This window comes from Lolium perenne, chromosome 2 (genome assembly GCF_019359855.2).
Source record: "Lolium perenne isolate Kyuss_39 chromosome 2, Kyuss_2.0, whole genome shotgun sequence".
Taxonomy (NCBI): Eukaryota; Viridiplantae; Streptophyta; class Magnoliopsida; order Poales; family Poaceae; genus Lolium; species Lolium perenne.
Window position 1 is genome coordinate 220255697 of NC_067245.2, and position 18441 is coordinate 220274137.

Genomic DNA, 18441 nt, shown 5'->3' on the forward strand with positions numbered 1-18441 from the left:
GGACTCGACAGTAGTAAGTCTGCTGTTTCATTCTAACATGCTCTGTTATATTGGCTGTTGGTATGCGCCATGCACTCTTTGTTTGCTTATTGTGCGCATTACAATGATCTTGTTATAACGACGAAATGATGAGTTCCAAATTCTTTGGCAAACAATATTGCAGTGTCTTTGCGTTTCCATTGTTGCTGTCTTAACTTGTAATGTCTTTGCTTCAGATATAGGTGCTGCATGGACAACTTAAAAGATTGCCGGATCGCTTCATTGTATTGCTAGGTTTAATTACCATTCAATTTCTCTGGGTTCTGTAATATTTTTTCAAAGCCTTGCAGCTGATGTAATATTTAGTTAGTTTTTATAGTTCTTTCGCGCATTTTTTCTTTGGTGCTTGTGGTAAGTGAGGCTATCCGATAGAAATCAATGCTGCGTAGATATTCTCAGTATCTAAATCACGAATTCCCATCCCTTAAACGGCCCAATTAAGCGAAATCACATATGTGCCGGCTCGCAAAATCCTAAAGCGCCTATTACGCCGGCATATAAACAGCAACTAAACGGGCTGGCCCACTTACTTATTGGGCCAGCCCACTTGATTTACGGTGGACCCCACACTCTAATTGGGCCGGCCCACTTGCTTTAAGGTGGACCCCACCCACTACTGGGCTGGCCCACTAACTAGTTGGGCCAGCCCAATTGCTTTTGTGGTGGACCCCACATACTAAATGGGCCGGCCCTTTAAGACGAAAGTGGGACCCACCAGTGTTTTTGGCCCGGCCCACTATCTTGTTGGGCCGGCCCACTTGCTATATGGTGGACCCCACATACTAAACGGGCCGGCCCTTTAAGAGGAAAGTGGGACCCACCTGTGTTTTTGGCCCGGCCCACTTGCTTTATGGTGGACCCCACATACTAAATGGGCCGGCCCTTTAACAGGAAAGTGGGACCCACCTGTGTTTTTGGCCCGGACCACTATCTTGTTGGGCCGGCCCACTTGCTATATGGTGGACCCCACATACTAAATGGGCCGGCCCTTTAACTGGAAAGTGGGACCCACCTGTGTTTTGGCCCGGCCCACTATCTTGTTGGGCCAGCCCACTTGCTATATGGTGGACCCCACATACTAAATGGGCTGGCCCTTTAACAGGAAAGTGGGACCCACCTGTGCTTTTGGCCCGGCCCACTGGCTTGTTGGGCCAGCCCAGTTGATCTAATGTGGACCCCACGTACTAAATGGGCCGGCCCGATAGCAGGAAAGTGGGACCCGCATGCTAATTGGGCCGGCCCAATAATTTTTTGGGCCGGCCCACTTGCTTTAAGACGGTCCCCACTTGTTAAATGGGCCGGCCCGATAATAGGAAAGTGGGTCCCACATGTCTTTGGGCCGGCCCTTTGGCCGGTTGACCGGTCAAACGAGTGCATTCGGCCCGGCCCGCATGCTTAGTGGGCCGGCCCTTTTAAATTTTGACCAGTCAACCTTAGAGGTTAGGCCCGGCCCACGTAACTAATGGACCAGCCCAGCTATATAGTTGACCGGTCAAATTAAGTCAGCTGGCCCGGCCCGCAAACTTAATGGGCCGGCCCGCTTAAGACGTGGCAGGCCTCGTGTGGGCCTACCATCTACCACGGGGTTTCAGCCGGTTAACGCCGTTAATCGCGCGATTAACGGCGTCTGCCACGTGTCAGTTTGCATGGCGTCAGCAGTCAACGGGCTCCCGGAAACACTTGGGCAACGGTCCGATTTTCCGTGGCGGAAGGGCGCCCAAGCGCGACGGACCGAAAAAATCGTCGGAGGACTTTGCCTGACGCAGTTTCCACAACAGAACCCATATCGTCGGGTTAGGCCCATAGGCGACGAAAAATACCCCTTAGTGGACGATTTTGGGACGTTGTCTATCAGAACTTTTCTTGTAGTGTAACACTTTAGAGCACAGGACATCTGTTTGTGTACATATTATTTGTGATCTATAATCACTCATGTGTTTTTACTTATTGAGTGTCAGATACACTCAAGTCTTGTTAAACCTTCACATGACAAGAACATTTTCTTAATATTTCTTATATTGAACTACTTCAATATCCATTCTATGTACTTTGACTTAAACTTATTATGTGTTTCAATCTATCTTCATAGATCTTGACACTAAATATGTTTCAGTCCATATCCTTTCATTGAAGTTAATTCTCAATGAAACCTTTTAATCACATCAAGTACATGATTACATCATTTTTAATCAATGATATGTCATCTACATAAAGTATTATAATATGTCTCAGCGCTCCCACTTAATTTCTTGCAAATGCAAGCATCTTCATCGTTTTTGATGAAATCAAAACTCTTTGATTATTTCATCCGGTGAAGATTCCAACTCCGTGATACTCACTTCATCCAATTGAAGTTTGTATACCTATCTAGTATTCCACGGACCAGCAAAACTCTTGGTTGTATCTAGTATACATCCTTCATACACACTTCTGGTAAGGAATGTATTTCTGCCATCCTACTATCATATCTCATAAAAGAAATATGTAGCGATTACTAGAATAATCCACATAGACTATAAGCATTGCCACGGAAGATCTAATCTTATCGTAGTCAACTCTTTGAACTTTGTCGTAAACAACTTTTCGATAAGTCAAGCTTCTTTAAGGATATTTCATCCAAGTCCATCTATTTTATAGATCCATTTACTTTCAAAAAGTATTCACCTATCTTGGATTTCATGGCGCATAACCATTTTAACAGAGTCAGGGCCCATCATAACTTCTTTGTATGTAGTTGGTTTATCATTGTTCAAAAACAATCCTTTGTCCACAAATAATTTATTTGATCACAAAATAAACCACATCTACAAGGTTCAATAAGTACTTTGATCTCCATGACTATAACACTTTGTAGACATGGGAGCCATGATCTTCGTGGCCGCTACCGGAACCATTTTCGATGCTGCGCTACTCTGATCATTATGCTCAGGTTCATAAACCGTATCAAGTTCTATTGTCCTCCCACTTAAATACTTCGCTAGAAAACAATTTCTTGGAAATAAGCAAGTAACATTAACAAACACTTTTGTCTTTTACTTCATAGTGGAAAGAATTCCCAATTCTGGGATAACAACAAAGACATTCATCCGATTTTGGTTGTAAACTTATTTACTTATACCAAACTTTTAAGAAAGGACTATTAGAGTTTATACCCATGCTACAACTCGTATGGTGTCATTTCAACGGATCATGATGATGCTCTATTCAGTGTAAAAGCGGTAGTCTCTAAAGCATAATCCACAAAAATATAATGGCTTCATTTTATTTTATCTCATCATTAATCCAACAAGGTTTGGATACGTCTCTCGGATACTCCATCATCACTATGATACTCCATGACACGTGAGTTGTAAAACAATTTCATAACTCTCTTAGATGTTCGCTAAAACTCGTAATTCAAATATTTCCACCATGATCCAATCATAGATATTTGACTTTTCTATTACGATGATTTCCACTTCATGCTGAAATTTATTTGAATCCATTCAAATGTTTCAAACTTCTTCCTCATTGAATATATCCACATATATATATACTCAATTCGTTGTTGGAAGTTTTCATGAAGTAAAAGAATCTCCCGCACACAACTATGCCCAGTGAACCACATACATCATCATGTATTTTTCCAATAAGTTAGTTGCCTGTTCAACTCTTGGCCTATGAATGGTATTTTAGTCATCCTCTTTAGAAAAGATTTGCAAGCGCCAAATGATTCAAAAATCAAATGACTCCAAAAATCCATTTGCATGGAGTTCCTTCATGTGTTCCTTTCTAACATGACCTAAATAGCGGTTCCACAAATAAGTGGAATTCAAATCATTTGCCTTATGGCATTTTAGCGTCAGTGTTATGTATGTGTGTTTCACCATTAAGATTTATAATAACTTATCCATTGTACATGGAGTAATGTCATAATTTGAACGACTCATTGTTTTCATTTGACCAGAGCAAAATAACAATTATTAAGTTCTTTATTATAAATTCTAAGGGCTAGATAGAATGCCAACGACGAACATAATAACACTTTATTTTTGTTCCAGACGTGCATTCCTATCATATTCCTTGTCAGTCACTTAGGCCATTGTATTCTTGTATTGCGTTGTTTTGTATGACACTTCATACCAACCAATATGGTACAGATACCCAACAATTTCATTGTGTGACCAAACTAGGAATACATTCATAACATGTATATCATTTGTATACACCTGAGCTAGACTTTCTAGTCTTTTCTTTCTTTCTGCCAAAATCTTTTGTAGTTTCTCTTTTAGCTTTCCTCATTATTCAGAAAAACACTTCAACATCAATAACTTCTAGGTTTGTTGGTCAAATACCAATGAGATTCTTACTTTGAAGTTGATCATCATATGACAAGTGTTCCGGATTTCACTATTAGTAACCTTTTTAATGTGATGAACAATTTCACTCATAATTTTTATCCATCAAATCATGACGACTTTCTGAGACCATGTCTGTACATGCTAGGCTCGTAAAGTTTAACCTTAGTATTGGCATGTGCAAATCTGGCTTGCACCCGTTGTATGCACATGTAGAATCTATAACACTCGATCATCATGTGATGCTTCAAAACGACGAGTCTTAGCAACGGTGCATACTAAGGACGATCACTTCATGGATATGCGAATATCGTTAGTGCCCAACTAGTTGGAGGATCGAGATGCCTGGCGTCTTCAACCTTTGTACATTCTCATAAAACTTATGAGTTTATGTAGTCTCACTAGATTATATTCAATCATCTTGCAATAAGGTCTTAGATATCATATATATCTCATACCTTTCTTATTTCTGAAAAAGAAAATTTCCAGCTCCTTACTTTTCAAACGGATTTGAACTTCAAGTTTCATGGAGACAAGATGATTTTAGGTACTAATTTAAACCATTGTTCTTTGAATCAGCAATGTGAGGTTTACTAAAAGTTTGCAATAGGACTTAATCATTTCTTGATTCTTTAACAATACGGTACCAATCCGTAAAGTTTCTTGTCAGACTTAACAATATTTCTATCTCAATTACAAGACTAGCGCATGGTAGAAAAACGGATGCCAACTCTACAAACTTAATCCAAAATACTATTCAAACTATGTTCATGATAATTAGTTCATGTTTTAATCTAATTACTAATGAACTCCCACTTAATACAACATCCCTCATAGTTGTTAAGTGGTACACGATCCAAATCCACTACACCAAAACCGATCATCACGTGAGATGATGTAGCTTCAATGGTGAACATCAACATGTTGATCATATCATCCATATGACTCGTGTTCACCCTTTCGGTTTCCTGTGTCCTGCTGTTGGCGTGGTAGTTAACACACGTCCGTTGGGAACCCCAAGAGGAAGGTGTGATGCGTACGACAATGAAGTTTTCCTCGCATGAAACCAAGGTTATCGAACCAGTAGGAGTCAAGGAACACGTGAAGGTTGTTGGTGACGGAGTGTAGTGCGGCACAACACCAGGGATTCCGGCGCCAACGTGGAACCTGCACAACACAATCAAAGTACTTTGCCCCAATGTAACAGTGAGGTTGTCAATCTCACCGGCTTGCTGTAAACAAAGGATTAAACGTATGGTGTGGAAAATGATGTTTGTTTGCGAAGAACAGTAAAGAACAGAGTTTGCAGTAGATTGTATTTTAGATGTAAAAGAATGGACCGGGGTCCACAGTTCACTAGTGGTGTCTCTCCCATAAGATAAATAGCATGTTGGGTGAACAAATTACAGTTGGGCAATTGACAAATAGAGAGGGCATAACAATGCACATACATATCACGATGACTACTATGAGATTTAATCAGGGCATTACGACAAAGTACATAGACCGCTATCCAGCATGCATCTATGCCTAAAAAGTCCACCTTCAGGTTAGCATCCGCACCCCTTCCAGTATTAAGTTGCAAACAACAGACAATTGCATTAAGTATGATGCGTAATGTAATCAACACAAATATCCTTAGACAAAGCATTGATGTTTTATCCCTAGTGGCAACAGCACATCCACAACCTTAGAACTTTCTGTCACTGTCCCACATTTAATGGAGGCATGAACCCACTATCGAGCATAAATACTCCCTCTTGGAGTTACAAGTATCAACTTGGCCAGAGCCTCTACTAGCAACGGAGAGCATGCAAGAACATAAACAACATTTATATGATAGATTGATAATCAACTTGACATAGTATTCCATATTCATCGGATCCCAACAAACACAACATGTAGCATTACAAATAGATGATCTTGATCATGATAGGCAGCTCACAAGATCTAACATGATAGCACAATGAGGAGAAGACAACCATCTAGCTACTGCTATGGACCCATAGTCCAGGGGTGAACTACTCACACATCAATCCAGAGGCGATCATGGTGATGAAGAGTCCTCCGGGAGATGATTCCCCTCTCCGGCAGGGTGTCGGAGGCGATCTCCTGAATCCCCCGAGATGGGATTGGCGGCGGCGGCGTCTCTGGAAGGTTTTCCGTATCGTGGCTCTCGGTACAGGGGTTTTCGCGACGAAGGCTATAAGTAGGCGGAAGGGTAGAGTTGGAGGCGGCGCGAGGGGCCCACACCATAGGCCGGCATGGGCCCCATGCTGGTCGCGCCGCCCTATGGGTACGGGCCCTCGTGGCCCCACTTCGTATACTCTTCGGTCTTCTGGAAGCTTTGTGGAAAAATAAGACCCTGGGCGTTGATTTCGTCCAATTCCGAGAATATTTCCTTTGTAGGATTTCTGAAACCAAAAATAGCAGAAAACAGCAACTGGCTCTTCGGCATCTCGTCAATAGGTTAGTGCCGGAAAATGCATAATAATGACATAAAGTGTGTATAAAACATGTGAGTATCATCATAAAATTAGCATGGAACATAAGAAATTATGGATACGTTTGAGACGTATCATGTCCCGAGGCCATGTCTGTACATGCTAGGCTCGCCAAGCAAACCCAAGTATTCCGCGTGTGCAACATGGCTTACACCCGTTGTATGTGAACGTAGAGTCTATCACATCCGATCATCACGAGATGCTTCGAAACGACGAACTGTAGCAACGGTGCATACGAGGGGAGAACACTTTATTATCTTGATATTAATGTGAGGGATCATCTTATAATGCTACCGTCGCGATCTAAGCAAGATAAGATGCAAAAAGGATTAACATCACATGCAATTCATAATATGTGATATGATATGGCCTTTCTTCTTGTGCTTTTGATCTCCATCTCCAAAGCACACGAGCATGATCTCCATCATCACCAGCATTGCACCAAGGTCCATGGCGCCGCTTCATGGTTGTCCATCACTTATAGCTACTATAATAACTACTTGAAATAAAGCTATTACATGATGAATAGACACGCATGTCTTAACAAATTTAAAGACAACCATTAGGCTCCTGCCGGTTGCCATAATACAATAATGAACATCTCATACATCAAATATAATCATCATCACATCATGGCCATATCACATCACCAAACCCTGCAAAAGCAAGTTAGACGCCTCTAATTTGGTTTGCATATTTTACGTGGTTTAGGGTTTTCGAGTAAGATCCAATCTACCTACGAACATGAATCACAACGGTGATACTAGTGTTGTCAATAGAAAGTGCAAATTGGAATCTTCACTATGGTGGGAGAGACAGACACCCGCAAAACCACTTATGCAATACAAGTTGCATGTCAAGCGTGGAGCAAGTCTCATGAGACGCGGTCATGTAAAGTTAGCCCGGGCCGCTTCATCCCACCATCCCGCAAGATGCAAAGTACACAAACTAAAGCAACAAAAGCATCAACTCCCACAAAACCATTGTGTTCTACTCGTGCAACAGATCTATGCATAGACATGGCTCTGATACCACTGATGGGTTCGTTGCATAGAAAACAAAAAATTTCTACCGTGAACAAGAACAAAACCAAGATCCAATCTAGGAAAAGCCAAGATCTAATCTATGAAGATTGAAGCAACGAGATGTATGTGAGACTAACCCTCAAAGATTTCCAAAGCCTACGAGATTAGATCTCGTTGTTGATGTAGTCGATCGTCCAGTGCTGCAATCCGGCAGCACTTCCGTACTCGGTCGTGCGTACGGTGTCAATGAAGCATGTCCGCTCCCCGTTCCAGCGGGCAGCGGAGGTGTGGTAGATCCCCTCAGAATCCCAACAGCACGACGGCGTGGTGGTGGTGGTGGAGGAGAAAAGCTGCAGGGCTTCGCCAAGCCGGAGCAGACTTGCGGTGGAGGAGAGAGGGGCGGCCAGGGTTAGGGTATCAAGGGTGGTCAACCCCCTGCCCCCTCCCCTCTTTATATAGGGGGGGAGGTCGGTTTGGGTGGCGCCCAACCCCCCAAACCCATCTAGGGCCGGCGGCCAAAGTAGGGAGAGGGAAGTCTTCCCCCCCAAGTTGATCCCCCCTAGGGTTTTGGGGAAAACCCTAAGGGTGGACGACTTGGGCCTTGAGGGGCATGTGCCCCTGGCCCATTAGGGCTAGGATGCACCCCCTAGGCCCATGTTGTACCCTCTAGGTCGTGGGCCCCATGGTGGACCCCCCGGAACCTTCTAGAACCTTCCCGGTCTTCCACCGGAAAAATCCCGAACTTTTCCGAAACCTAGAAATCAACTTCCCTTATATGAATCTTATTCTCCTGACCATTCCGGACCTTCTCGTGATGTCCTGGATCCCATCCGAGACTCCGAAGAAACTTCGGTCTCCATCTCATATTCTGAATCTACTTATGCGACATCGAACCTTAAGCGTGTCACCCTACGGTTCGTGAACTATGCAGACATGATCGAGACTCCTCTCCGACCAATAACCAATAGCGGGATCTGGAGATCCATAATGGCTCCCACACATTCAGCGATAACTTAGTGATCGATTGAACCATTAACATACGATGCCGATTCCCTTTGTCACGCGATATTTTACTTTTCCGAGGTTCGATCATCGGTATCTCCATACCTTGTTCAACCTCGTTACCGACAAGTACTCTTTACTCGTACCGTGGTATGTCATCTTTTATGATCCAATCATATGCTTGCAAGCTAATTAGATGACACTCCACCGAGAGGGCCCAGAGTATATCTATCCGTCATCAGGATGGACAAATCCCACTATTGATCCATATGCCTCAACTCACACTTTCCAAATACTTAATCCCATCTTTATAACCACCCATTTACGCAATGGCGTTTGATGTAACCAAAGTACCCTTCCGGTGTAAGTGATTTACATGATCTCATGGTCGAAGGACTTAGGCAACTATGTATCGAAAGCTTATAGCAAATTGAACTTAATGACTTGATCTTATGCTACGCTCATTTGGGTGTATGTCCATTATATCATTCACCCAATGACATAACCTTGTTATTAACAACATCCAATGTTCATGATCACGAAACCATGATCATTTATTAATCAACAAGCTAGTTATACAAGAGGCTTACTAGGGACTCCTTGTTGTTTACATAACACACATGTATCAATGTTTCGGTTAATACAATTATAGCATGGGATGTAAAAATTTATCATGAACACTAAGATATAACAACAACTAATTTATTATTGCCTCTTGGGCATATCTCCAACAAATTTATCATCATATCATCAAGTAGTTTTGTTGCAACCCTCAAAGTAATGGACATAAAAGTACCTCCAGCAGCTGAATCCAGAAGGTTTCTTGAAGAAAAATTCAATCCTGCATAAAAAGTTTGGATGATCATCCAAATAGTCAGTCCATGAGTGGAACAATTCTTTACCAAAGATTTCATTCTTTTCTAAGCTTGAGCAACATGTTCATTATCAAATTTTGTAAATTTCATTATGTCGCTCCTCAAGAATATAATCTTAGGAGGAGGATAATATTTTCTAATAAAATCATCTTTGCATTTAACCCAAGAATCAATACTATTTCTAGGCAAAGATAGCAACCAATGTTTAGCTCTCCCTCTCAAAGAGAAAGGAAACAATTTTAGTTTTATAATGTCACCATCTACATCTTTATACTGTTGTATCTCACAAAGTTCAACAAAATTATTAAGGTGAGAAGCAGCATCATCAGTACTAACACCATAATATTGTTGTTTCATAACAAGATTTAACAAAGCAGGTTTAATTTCATAGTAAGATGCTTCAGGAGCTGATGACCCACAAGTATAGGGGGGTATCGTAGTACTTTCGATAAATAAGAGTGTCGAACCCAACGAGGAGCAGAAGGTGTTGACAAGCAGTTTCGATGAAGGATTCACTGTAAATGCTAACAGACAAGTTTTCAGGGGGTTTTGATATAGCAGATAAATAAAATACAAGTAAGTAAAATGCGGGAATAATAATTGCAGCAAGTGGCCCAATCCTTTTTAGCACAAAGGACAAGCCGGTTTGTTTACTTATGATGACCAAACGTTCTTGAGGACACACGGGGATTTAGTCTAGTGCTTTCGCTTCATATAGTTGATCAATCTTCATTGTTTTGATAAGTGTTGTGTGGGTGAACCTATGCTAATGCACCGCCCTTCCTAGTACTAATACATACTTGTGATTAAACCCCTTGCAAGCATCCGCAAATACAAGAAAGTAATTAAGATAAATCTAACTGTCGTCGTGGTGAACAGACAGATGCCATAGGATGGCTTAGATTGGGTCTGAATGGACGCTAGAGGATTCGGGGGAGGGTTTGTGATCAGATGGGATGAACTTCCGGATGGTTTCCTCAAGAACTTAGCCAAAGCTAGAGGTTGAAGAAGAAAGACACAAGGAAGAAGTCGCTCTAGATCACTTTCTTCATTGATTCTCACAGGTTACAGGTTTGTGCTTCGTGCCTTGCTACCTCCGTCCGTACGTGCCCGTGAGGAGGGCTGCCCCCTCTCCTTATATAAGGGAGAGGATGGCTTACATTGCAAGAAACCCTAATGGTATCTTTGACTAGACAAACTACTTTACAAAGCTACTTTAATCATAGATGACAACGGGGTCCTCTTTAATCAGGGAGGCTGACGTCCTCCGGCTTCTTTCTTCGTCATCCTTATCTTTATCGTCAGCCCTTCGTTTAAAGCTACTTTGCTTAGCTCATCTTTGTCTTCTAGCTCCGGAAAGGATCTTTGACCAGTCCTGCCGACATGCTCTTCTTTCCGGTGGCCCGGTACCTTTTCTATCCGGTTCCGGTATACCTCTCCTGAGGATACCGGCTTAGCCCCGCTCAGCCAAACGCCTATCTCGTGCTCCGGTATAAACATTAAACCGGTATCCTGATGGCTCAAACCATCCGGTTTGGCATGCCTTTGGCATACCGGGGGTCATCCCCCCAACATTAGTCCCCGAAGCTGGTATAGTCTGGCAGATTCTATCCAACAGACCATGCCAGGTTCTCACGTCTTTGGATACCGGTTTAATCTATCCGGCGTTGGGCTTGGATCCAGCATCTTTGCCCGGATTTTCGTTATCTTTCTTTGCAAGACATTCTCCGGTATCTTATCCTCCGACATCTTTGCCATTAAACACCTCCTCGGCGAAGTCGAGAATATCTTGGGCCCCGCGCCTGACAGAGACATGCGCACTGTGACTGACGCGCCAGTGTCAGGGGTCACTTCCCTTCGGCTCCTGCGCCAGCATTTATGGCGCCACACCGGATCCTCGTGGCCATTTCGGATCCGTGTGGCCTTCCAGTGACACGTTGTTTTCTACACATGAATTTACGTGCCACGTGGCGGCCCGTGGGGCGAACCGTCGCGGCCCACGATCCGAACCACCGAGGCCCAGCGGTTTTCTGGCCCACATCTCCCTTTTCCTTTATAAGGCGAAACCGCTCCTTCTCCTTCCTCTCCTCGCATTCTCCACTTCTTCGCGCTTAGTTCTTTTGCCCTCTGCGCCTCCGCCTCTCCGTTCGCCGTTCAAGCTCCGCCGCCCGGCGAATTTCCGCTGCCGTTCCGCCGGACGCTGCCGAACTTCACCGCGTGAAGAACCTCTGCGGCACTCCTGTCGCAGTTGCGGCATTGGCGCTCCCTCGAGTTCTTCCTCACCTCGCCGTCGACGGACCTCTTCGCCGGCAGCAGGCTCACCATCCCTACGGCAAACCCCTTCTTCTGCAACTTCACTGCCTCAGGTTAGGCCCGACGCGCCTTTACCTCTTTTCTTCTTTCTTTCCAGATCTTGGGGCGGTAGAGTATTTATCCCCTCTTCATTTTGCTTTTTCTCTTACTCGTAGATCTTCGCGCGAGGGTCTTTCTGGGGAAAACTGTTTTTTGGTAGATTCCGGCGTTGCCCAGATCTATATGTCTAGCGAAGAGTCTCTTCCCGCTGCCACCTCTAGTAACCAAGGCAGTAGTACTTCCGACGGGCTAACTGAAGATCTCGCCCGGATGGATTTGGAATCTAGCAAAGATCAAGAGGCCGGCACATCCAGCCGGGCCCCCGGAAAGGATCTTTCCGGTAAAACACGCGGAGCCTGGAGGGGTTCCGACGTGACTCAGTACGAGATCGACTGGCTTTACCGGTCCAGGAGAATTCCGGAAGGAGTCACCTGCCGGCTTCCAGGTGACGAGATCGAACCGGTGCTCGAACCCGGTGAGGTCGTTGTTTTCCTTGCTCATTTTGAGCGTGGCTTCGGCCTTCCTGCCTCCGATTTCTTTCGCCAATTCCTTGATTTCTATCGACTCCAACCTCACCACCTTCCCGGCAATGCCATTTTTTATCTTTCTTGTTTTGTGGCCTTCATGGAGGGCTACATTGGCATCCATCCCGCTCGCGAGACGTTTGCCCGCTTCTTTTCTCTCCGGATCAATTCGGTCCAGGGCAAGGACATTCCCAAGCCCAAACCCCCCGTACAATGCGGGTCTTGTATCATCGGCTCCCACCAAGGGAGCCCCTTTTTTAAGTTCAACGGCCTCGAGTCTTGCCGGTTGTGGCAGACGACGTTCTTCTACGTGAAGAACAAGAGCGCCACCGACCTCATCAACTTGCCGGCGTTCAACCCGGCGCCGCCCGCCAACATCAACTGGAACTATAACCCTGGTACGGATCACATAGAGACAAACCGGGTGGTACGCTTCATGTTGAAGCTGATGAAGAATACCAACATTTGCTCCGATGATATCATCCGCGCCTTCATCTGCCGCCGGGTGCTTCCCCTTAAGCGCCGCGCTCACAAGATAAGCGAGATGTACGGCCCTGGTGATCCCACCAAGATCACCGGCCTGCCCTTGAGCAAGGCGGATGTGGTCCTGAAGGCTAACCAAATATGCCAAACGGACATGCCGGATGACTGGGAGTGGGGCCTTTGCCCTCTCAGCTCCAAAAATCCTCCGTCCCAAGAAGTAAGAATTTATGCGGCTCGGGTCGTTTTACCGGTAACTTTCATACTTGCGACTAATCTCCTTTTTTCCTTTGTTTTCAGGCCAGGGACCGCTTCCCCCGTATTGACTCAGATCAGCGAGGCCCTTGCCGGAAGCGGCCTTTGGACAAGTACGACCCGGACCCTTTCATTCACTGGCTGGATCTGAGGATGGGCCGGACTCCAGCCTCACGCCTCGGCAAGTCTCCGCCGGAACCAGCTGGTTCGTCTGACGACCTGACCTTGCTTGAGGTAGCTTTTCTGTTTGATCTCTCATATTCTTTTGTTATTGTTGTTCTGTAGACATTCCCTCAGCCAACATCAACCCACAGGTCCATGAGCACGTGGCTCCCCTGCAGGCCGAGGTCGGGGATGAGTTCTTGGACAAACTTATGGCTGAAGGCCAGAAGAATAATGCTCCAGCTGCTGGCGCCGGCCCTAGCCATGCTCCTCCTGCCAAACGCCCTCGGACAGAAGTCCTTGGAGGGAAGCAGGTAAGCACGAAGCGCTACAAGCAAAAGCGGATGCCGGTTTCTTCCGGGTAAGTTCTTCATTTCCTTTTTGTGTTTTCTACGTTTTTACCAAGTTCCTTTCCGGTTGCTTTTTTCCAATTCATCCTTTTTTTCTCTCTTTCAGCCCCGCGCTTGAGCTTGGCTCCAAGCCGGAGGGCTCTGCCAGCTCCGCAAGGACCTCAACTCCTCCTCCTCACTCAAGTCCGGCACCATCTGGTGCCGGCAACACCTCTGCCTCCCCTCCGGGAGGCACTACAAGTTCGGGGTGCGCGGCCCCTACACCTCCTGATCACCGCGCGGAGGAGGATTTCACCTCCCTTCCTGAAACCCAAGACACCGGTGCCAGCGACACCGGCGCCGACGAGACAGATGCCGGGCAGGCGGAACCTCTGGTTCCTCCTTCCCCGAAGAAGAAAAAGAAGAAGCAACCAAGCTCTTCCCCCACCGAGACCGCGCCGGATACTTCCGCGCCGGTCTCTTCTGCACCTCAACCGGAAGCTCTTACCCTCGAGCCTACCGGGACCACACCGACACCGTCGCCAAGCCAAGGGCCTTCCGCGGCCAAGCGAATGCCGCCGCCAGAAACCCCCAAGATCACCAAGTTCCTCAAGCCTGGTGCTTCTCGGGGCAAGGCCGTGGAGGGCGACACCTCAGCTGGCTCGCGGTCCGTAGTGCTGCATGTCGGCCCTGCTGCTGCTGCTGTCCAAGAAAAACCTTCCGGCCTCCTGGGCCGGATCGTTGAGCTGAAGCGCGAGGGCAAGGACCTGGGGCACCTTCTCCCCTATGCCCAAAAGTGGAATGATGCGGATATCTCTGCATCTACCCACGGCCTGGGGAAGGACCGCCTTCCAGCGCCAGACTCTGCTGGGCCTCGGTCCACTGAAGAACACTTCATGCGGCTTAAACGCGCCGTGAAGGAGTTTGATAGTGCATGGTACGATGCCACCAGCAACGTGGTGGTAAGTTTGGCCAACCTTCTTGTAATTTTTGTTGATGCCGATTTCTTTTCTTTCTGGATCTTGTCTATCCTCCCAGTCCCCGAGTTTCGTGTTGAGAGCGTAGCTCTTAGCGCGAAACTTTAACTAGAAACGCGCGAAACCGGCATAGCCAGTCCCCGAGTTTCGGGTTAAGATCTTTGTTTCTTTCTTTCTCATAATCATCTTCCTTTGAACAGAGCACCGCGGATGCCCGGAAGCAGCTCTTTGAGGAGCTTCTGTGGGAGCATCGGGACCTTGCCGAGGCCCACAGCCACTGCCAAGGTTTGTTTTCTTTCTTTTCCTCCGGCATCTTTTCACCGGAATGCTTTCTTCTTTGATATTTACGCATCTTTTTGTTTAACAGCTGTTCCGGAAGCTACCATCGAGGCCCTCAAGGCCCAGGTTGTCACGCTTCAAGGTACCACCCTTTCTTTTCCGGTTAACCCGTTCTTTTTTCATTTTATCAATTGCCACTTGCCAACGCCTTTCTTTCCCGGTATCTAGGCGAGAAAGAGCAGCTCATCAAGGAGCACCACGAAGCACTGGACGCCCAGAAGACCGCCTCGAGGGAGCTGAAGGAACAGGCTATGCAAGCTGTGCTCCAGCATGAGCAAGCTCTGAAGGATGCCCGGGTTGCAGCCGAGGACAGGCTGGCGGAGGTCGTGGAGGACTCCACGAACTCCAACACGGTACTGACGGCAGAGCTGGAGGAGGAAAGGAAGGCGCGGAAGGCAGCGGAGCGCCTCATTGAGGTCATGACCACTGATCACAAGGAATATGATCGGTTGGTTATGCAGATTGACGCGCTGGCTTTCCGTAAGTCCCTGCCTTGTCCCTTCTTTCGCTTATAAGCTTTCTCCTTTTGAAAACGTATCCGTGTTCCTTTTCCTTCCGGCACACTGTTTTCCGGTATCTTGTGCTTATGCTTTTCCCTTCCTTCCGTAGAACACTTCCCGGACTCCCAGGCACACGCCGTGAAAAAGGTGATGGAGGATCGGGTGGCGCGGCAATTTCCCAATATGGACGCGCACTGGGACGGGTACGACTATCTGGTCGCCCTCTCCGCGCGAGTCCAACATATGCGCTCCGTGGACCGGCTCCTTGGCGACCTACCGGATGCCGCCATCCAACTTTTCAAGGTGCTGTGGCCTGAAGAGGAGATGCCGGCAAACATCACGCTTACCGCCCACCAGCTCAAGGATGCCGGGCGCCGGATTCGCGAGTGGCAGTGCTCCGCGGCTCGTGCCGGAGCTGACACGGCGCTGCGCTCCGCATGCTCCTGGTATCCGGATTTGGATCTGGATGCTCTCCAAGGCGTACGCCAAGATGCTCCCACCGACACGGATCCGGCGCTTACCGCAAAGCGGCAGGACCGGGCCTACCGGCTTGCTGAGTATGCCGAGGTCCGCACCTTCATCCCTCCCCCTCCTGATGTCAAGGACTACCTCAGCGATGAGGAAGAAGAAGAGGGAGATGAAGATGAGGCTGCCGAGGATGTGCCGCCGGAAGCTCCCGAGGCCAGCACTGCTCCCCCTGAAGACACCGAGACCGGTGCTGCTCCACCTGATGCCTCCGTCGCCTGAACAATTTACCTGCTCCTGCTCGCTTTATAACAGAACTCGTTAAATTCGACCCCGGTATGCCGGGGTGTATGATGTAATATAAAACTTGTCCTTGTGGTTTGCGGTGCAACATTTGATGCCGGTGTCTTGCACACCGGTAACTTATTAAGTTATGTTGGTTCGCCACTTAGTACTTTGCTTATCATTTCGATTTTGTCTTGCACTGCAATTATTCCGAAACTGTTTCCGCATCCAATTCGATGCACACTTGGCTCTTTTGCTTTGGCTCTGCCTACCTTCTCTGGGCGTTTTTGGCGTATGAGCACAAAGTTCTTTCACCAAGCAAGCATTTTCTTGAACTTAGAAATAACTCGAAATTTTTGCAAAAAACCGGTATAACCGGGGTTAGTTAAATTTTCCGGATTGTTCTTTCCTGCTCTCCCTCTTCGCAGTTCATGTGCTTATCCCCTACCGGTTTATCTTGCTTGCCATGAAGCCGGGTTGCGGACAGCAGCAGAGTCGAAGACTCCGGTAGGGTTTAGCACATTACTAAACCGGAAAGAAAAAACGTTCAATAAGCAACCGGTAAACTGAAAAAATAAACAAGTTACATGCAACCTTATTGGGGTAGTCCCCGAGATTCATTCAAGGTTCCGGCATCTTTTATTCATAGCATATAAGGTACAAAAAAGGAACTTCTTACACCACAACTTCAAGAGTAGAAAGGACGCAACAGAGCTACGTTCCATGGACGCTTGCTCTCCTCTCCGGACCTGTCCGCCTTTCCTTTTTTCCACTCCTGTGCATCGATCAAATAATATGCATCATTGTGAAGCACCTTGCTTACAATGAAGGGACCTTCCCATGGTGGCAAGAGCTTATGCCGGCCTTCAGTGCGCTGCACTAGGCGTAGCACGAGATCTCCTTCCCGGAAAACTCTCGGGTTAACCTTCCGGCTATGATAGCGTCTGAGATTTTGCTGGTAAATGGCTGTTCTTGCCAAAGCCAGCTCTCTTGCTTCTTCTAGCAAGTCCACATCATTTTCTCTGGCCTCTTTGACCTCTTGCTCAGTATAGAGCTGTACCCTTGGTGAATCATGAATGATGTCAGTTGGTATTACCGCTTCTGCTCCATAAACCATGAAGAATGGAGTGTATCCGGTAGACCGGTTTGGAGTTGTTCTTATACTCCACAGTACTGATGGTAGCTCATCGAGCCAACATCCCGGTGACCTTTCCACCGCATCAATGAGTCTCGGTTTGATACCGGAAAGTACCAAAGCGTTCATTCTTTCCACTTGGCCGTTGCCTTGTGGGTGTGCCACTGAGCACAAATCTAACCGGATGTTCTTGTCCTCACAAAACCTTTTGAACTCACCTTGAGCAAAGTTGGTTCCATTATCAGTGATGATGCTGTGTGGGTATCCATACCACAAAATAACATCTTTTAAGAACTTCACCGCTGTGTGCCCATCACATTTTGCGATAGGTTTCACTTCTAGCCATTTGGTGAATTTATCCACCATAACCAAGATGTGAGTCATGCTGCTTCTTGCAGTTTTGAATGGGCCAACCATATCGAGGCACCAAACGGCAAACGGCCAAGTTAGTGGTATTGTTTTTAAACCTGATGCTGGGGTATGACTTTGCTTGGCGTACCTCTGGCACCCGTTGCATTTTCTTACTAAATCCTCAGCGTTTTCCAAAGCAGTGGGCCAATAAAACCCATGCCGGAATACTTTTGCTACCAGCGCCCTTGATGAAGCATGATGGCCACATTCTCCTTGGTGAATCTCCTCAAGCATTTCTTTCCCCTCTTCCGGTTCCACACATCTTTGAAGGACACCGGTAACACTTCTCTTGTACACCTCACCATTGATGAATGTATACGCTTTAGACCTTCTTTGGATTCTCCTTGATTCATTTTCGTCATCCGGCAAGGTGCCGTTGATCAGGAATTCCTTAATAGGTTTAACCCACGACGGTGTCTCTCGAACCAAAAACACCTGTGCATCT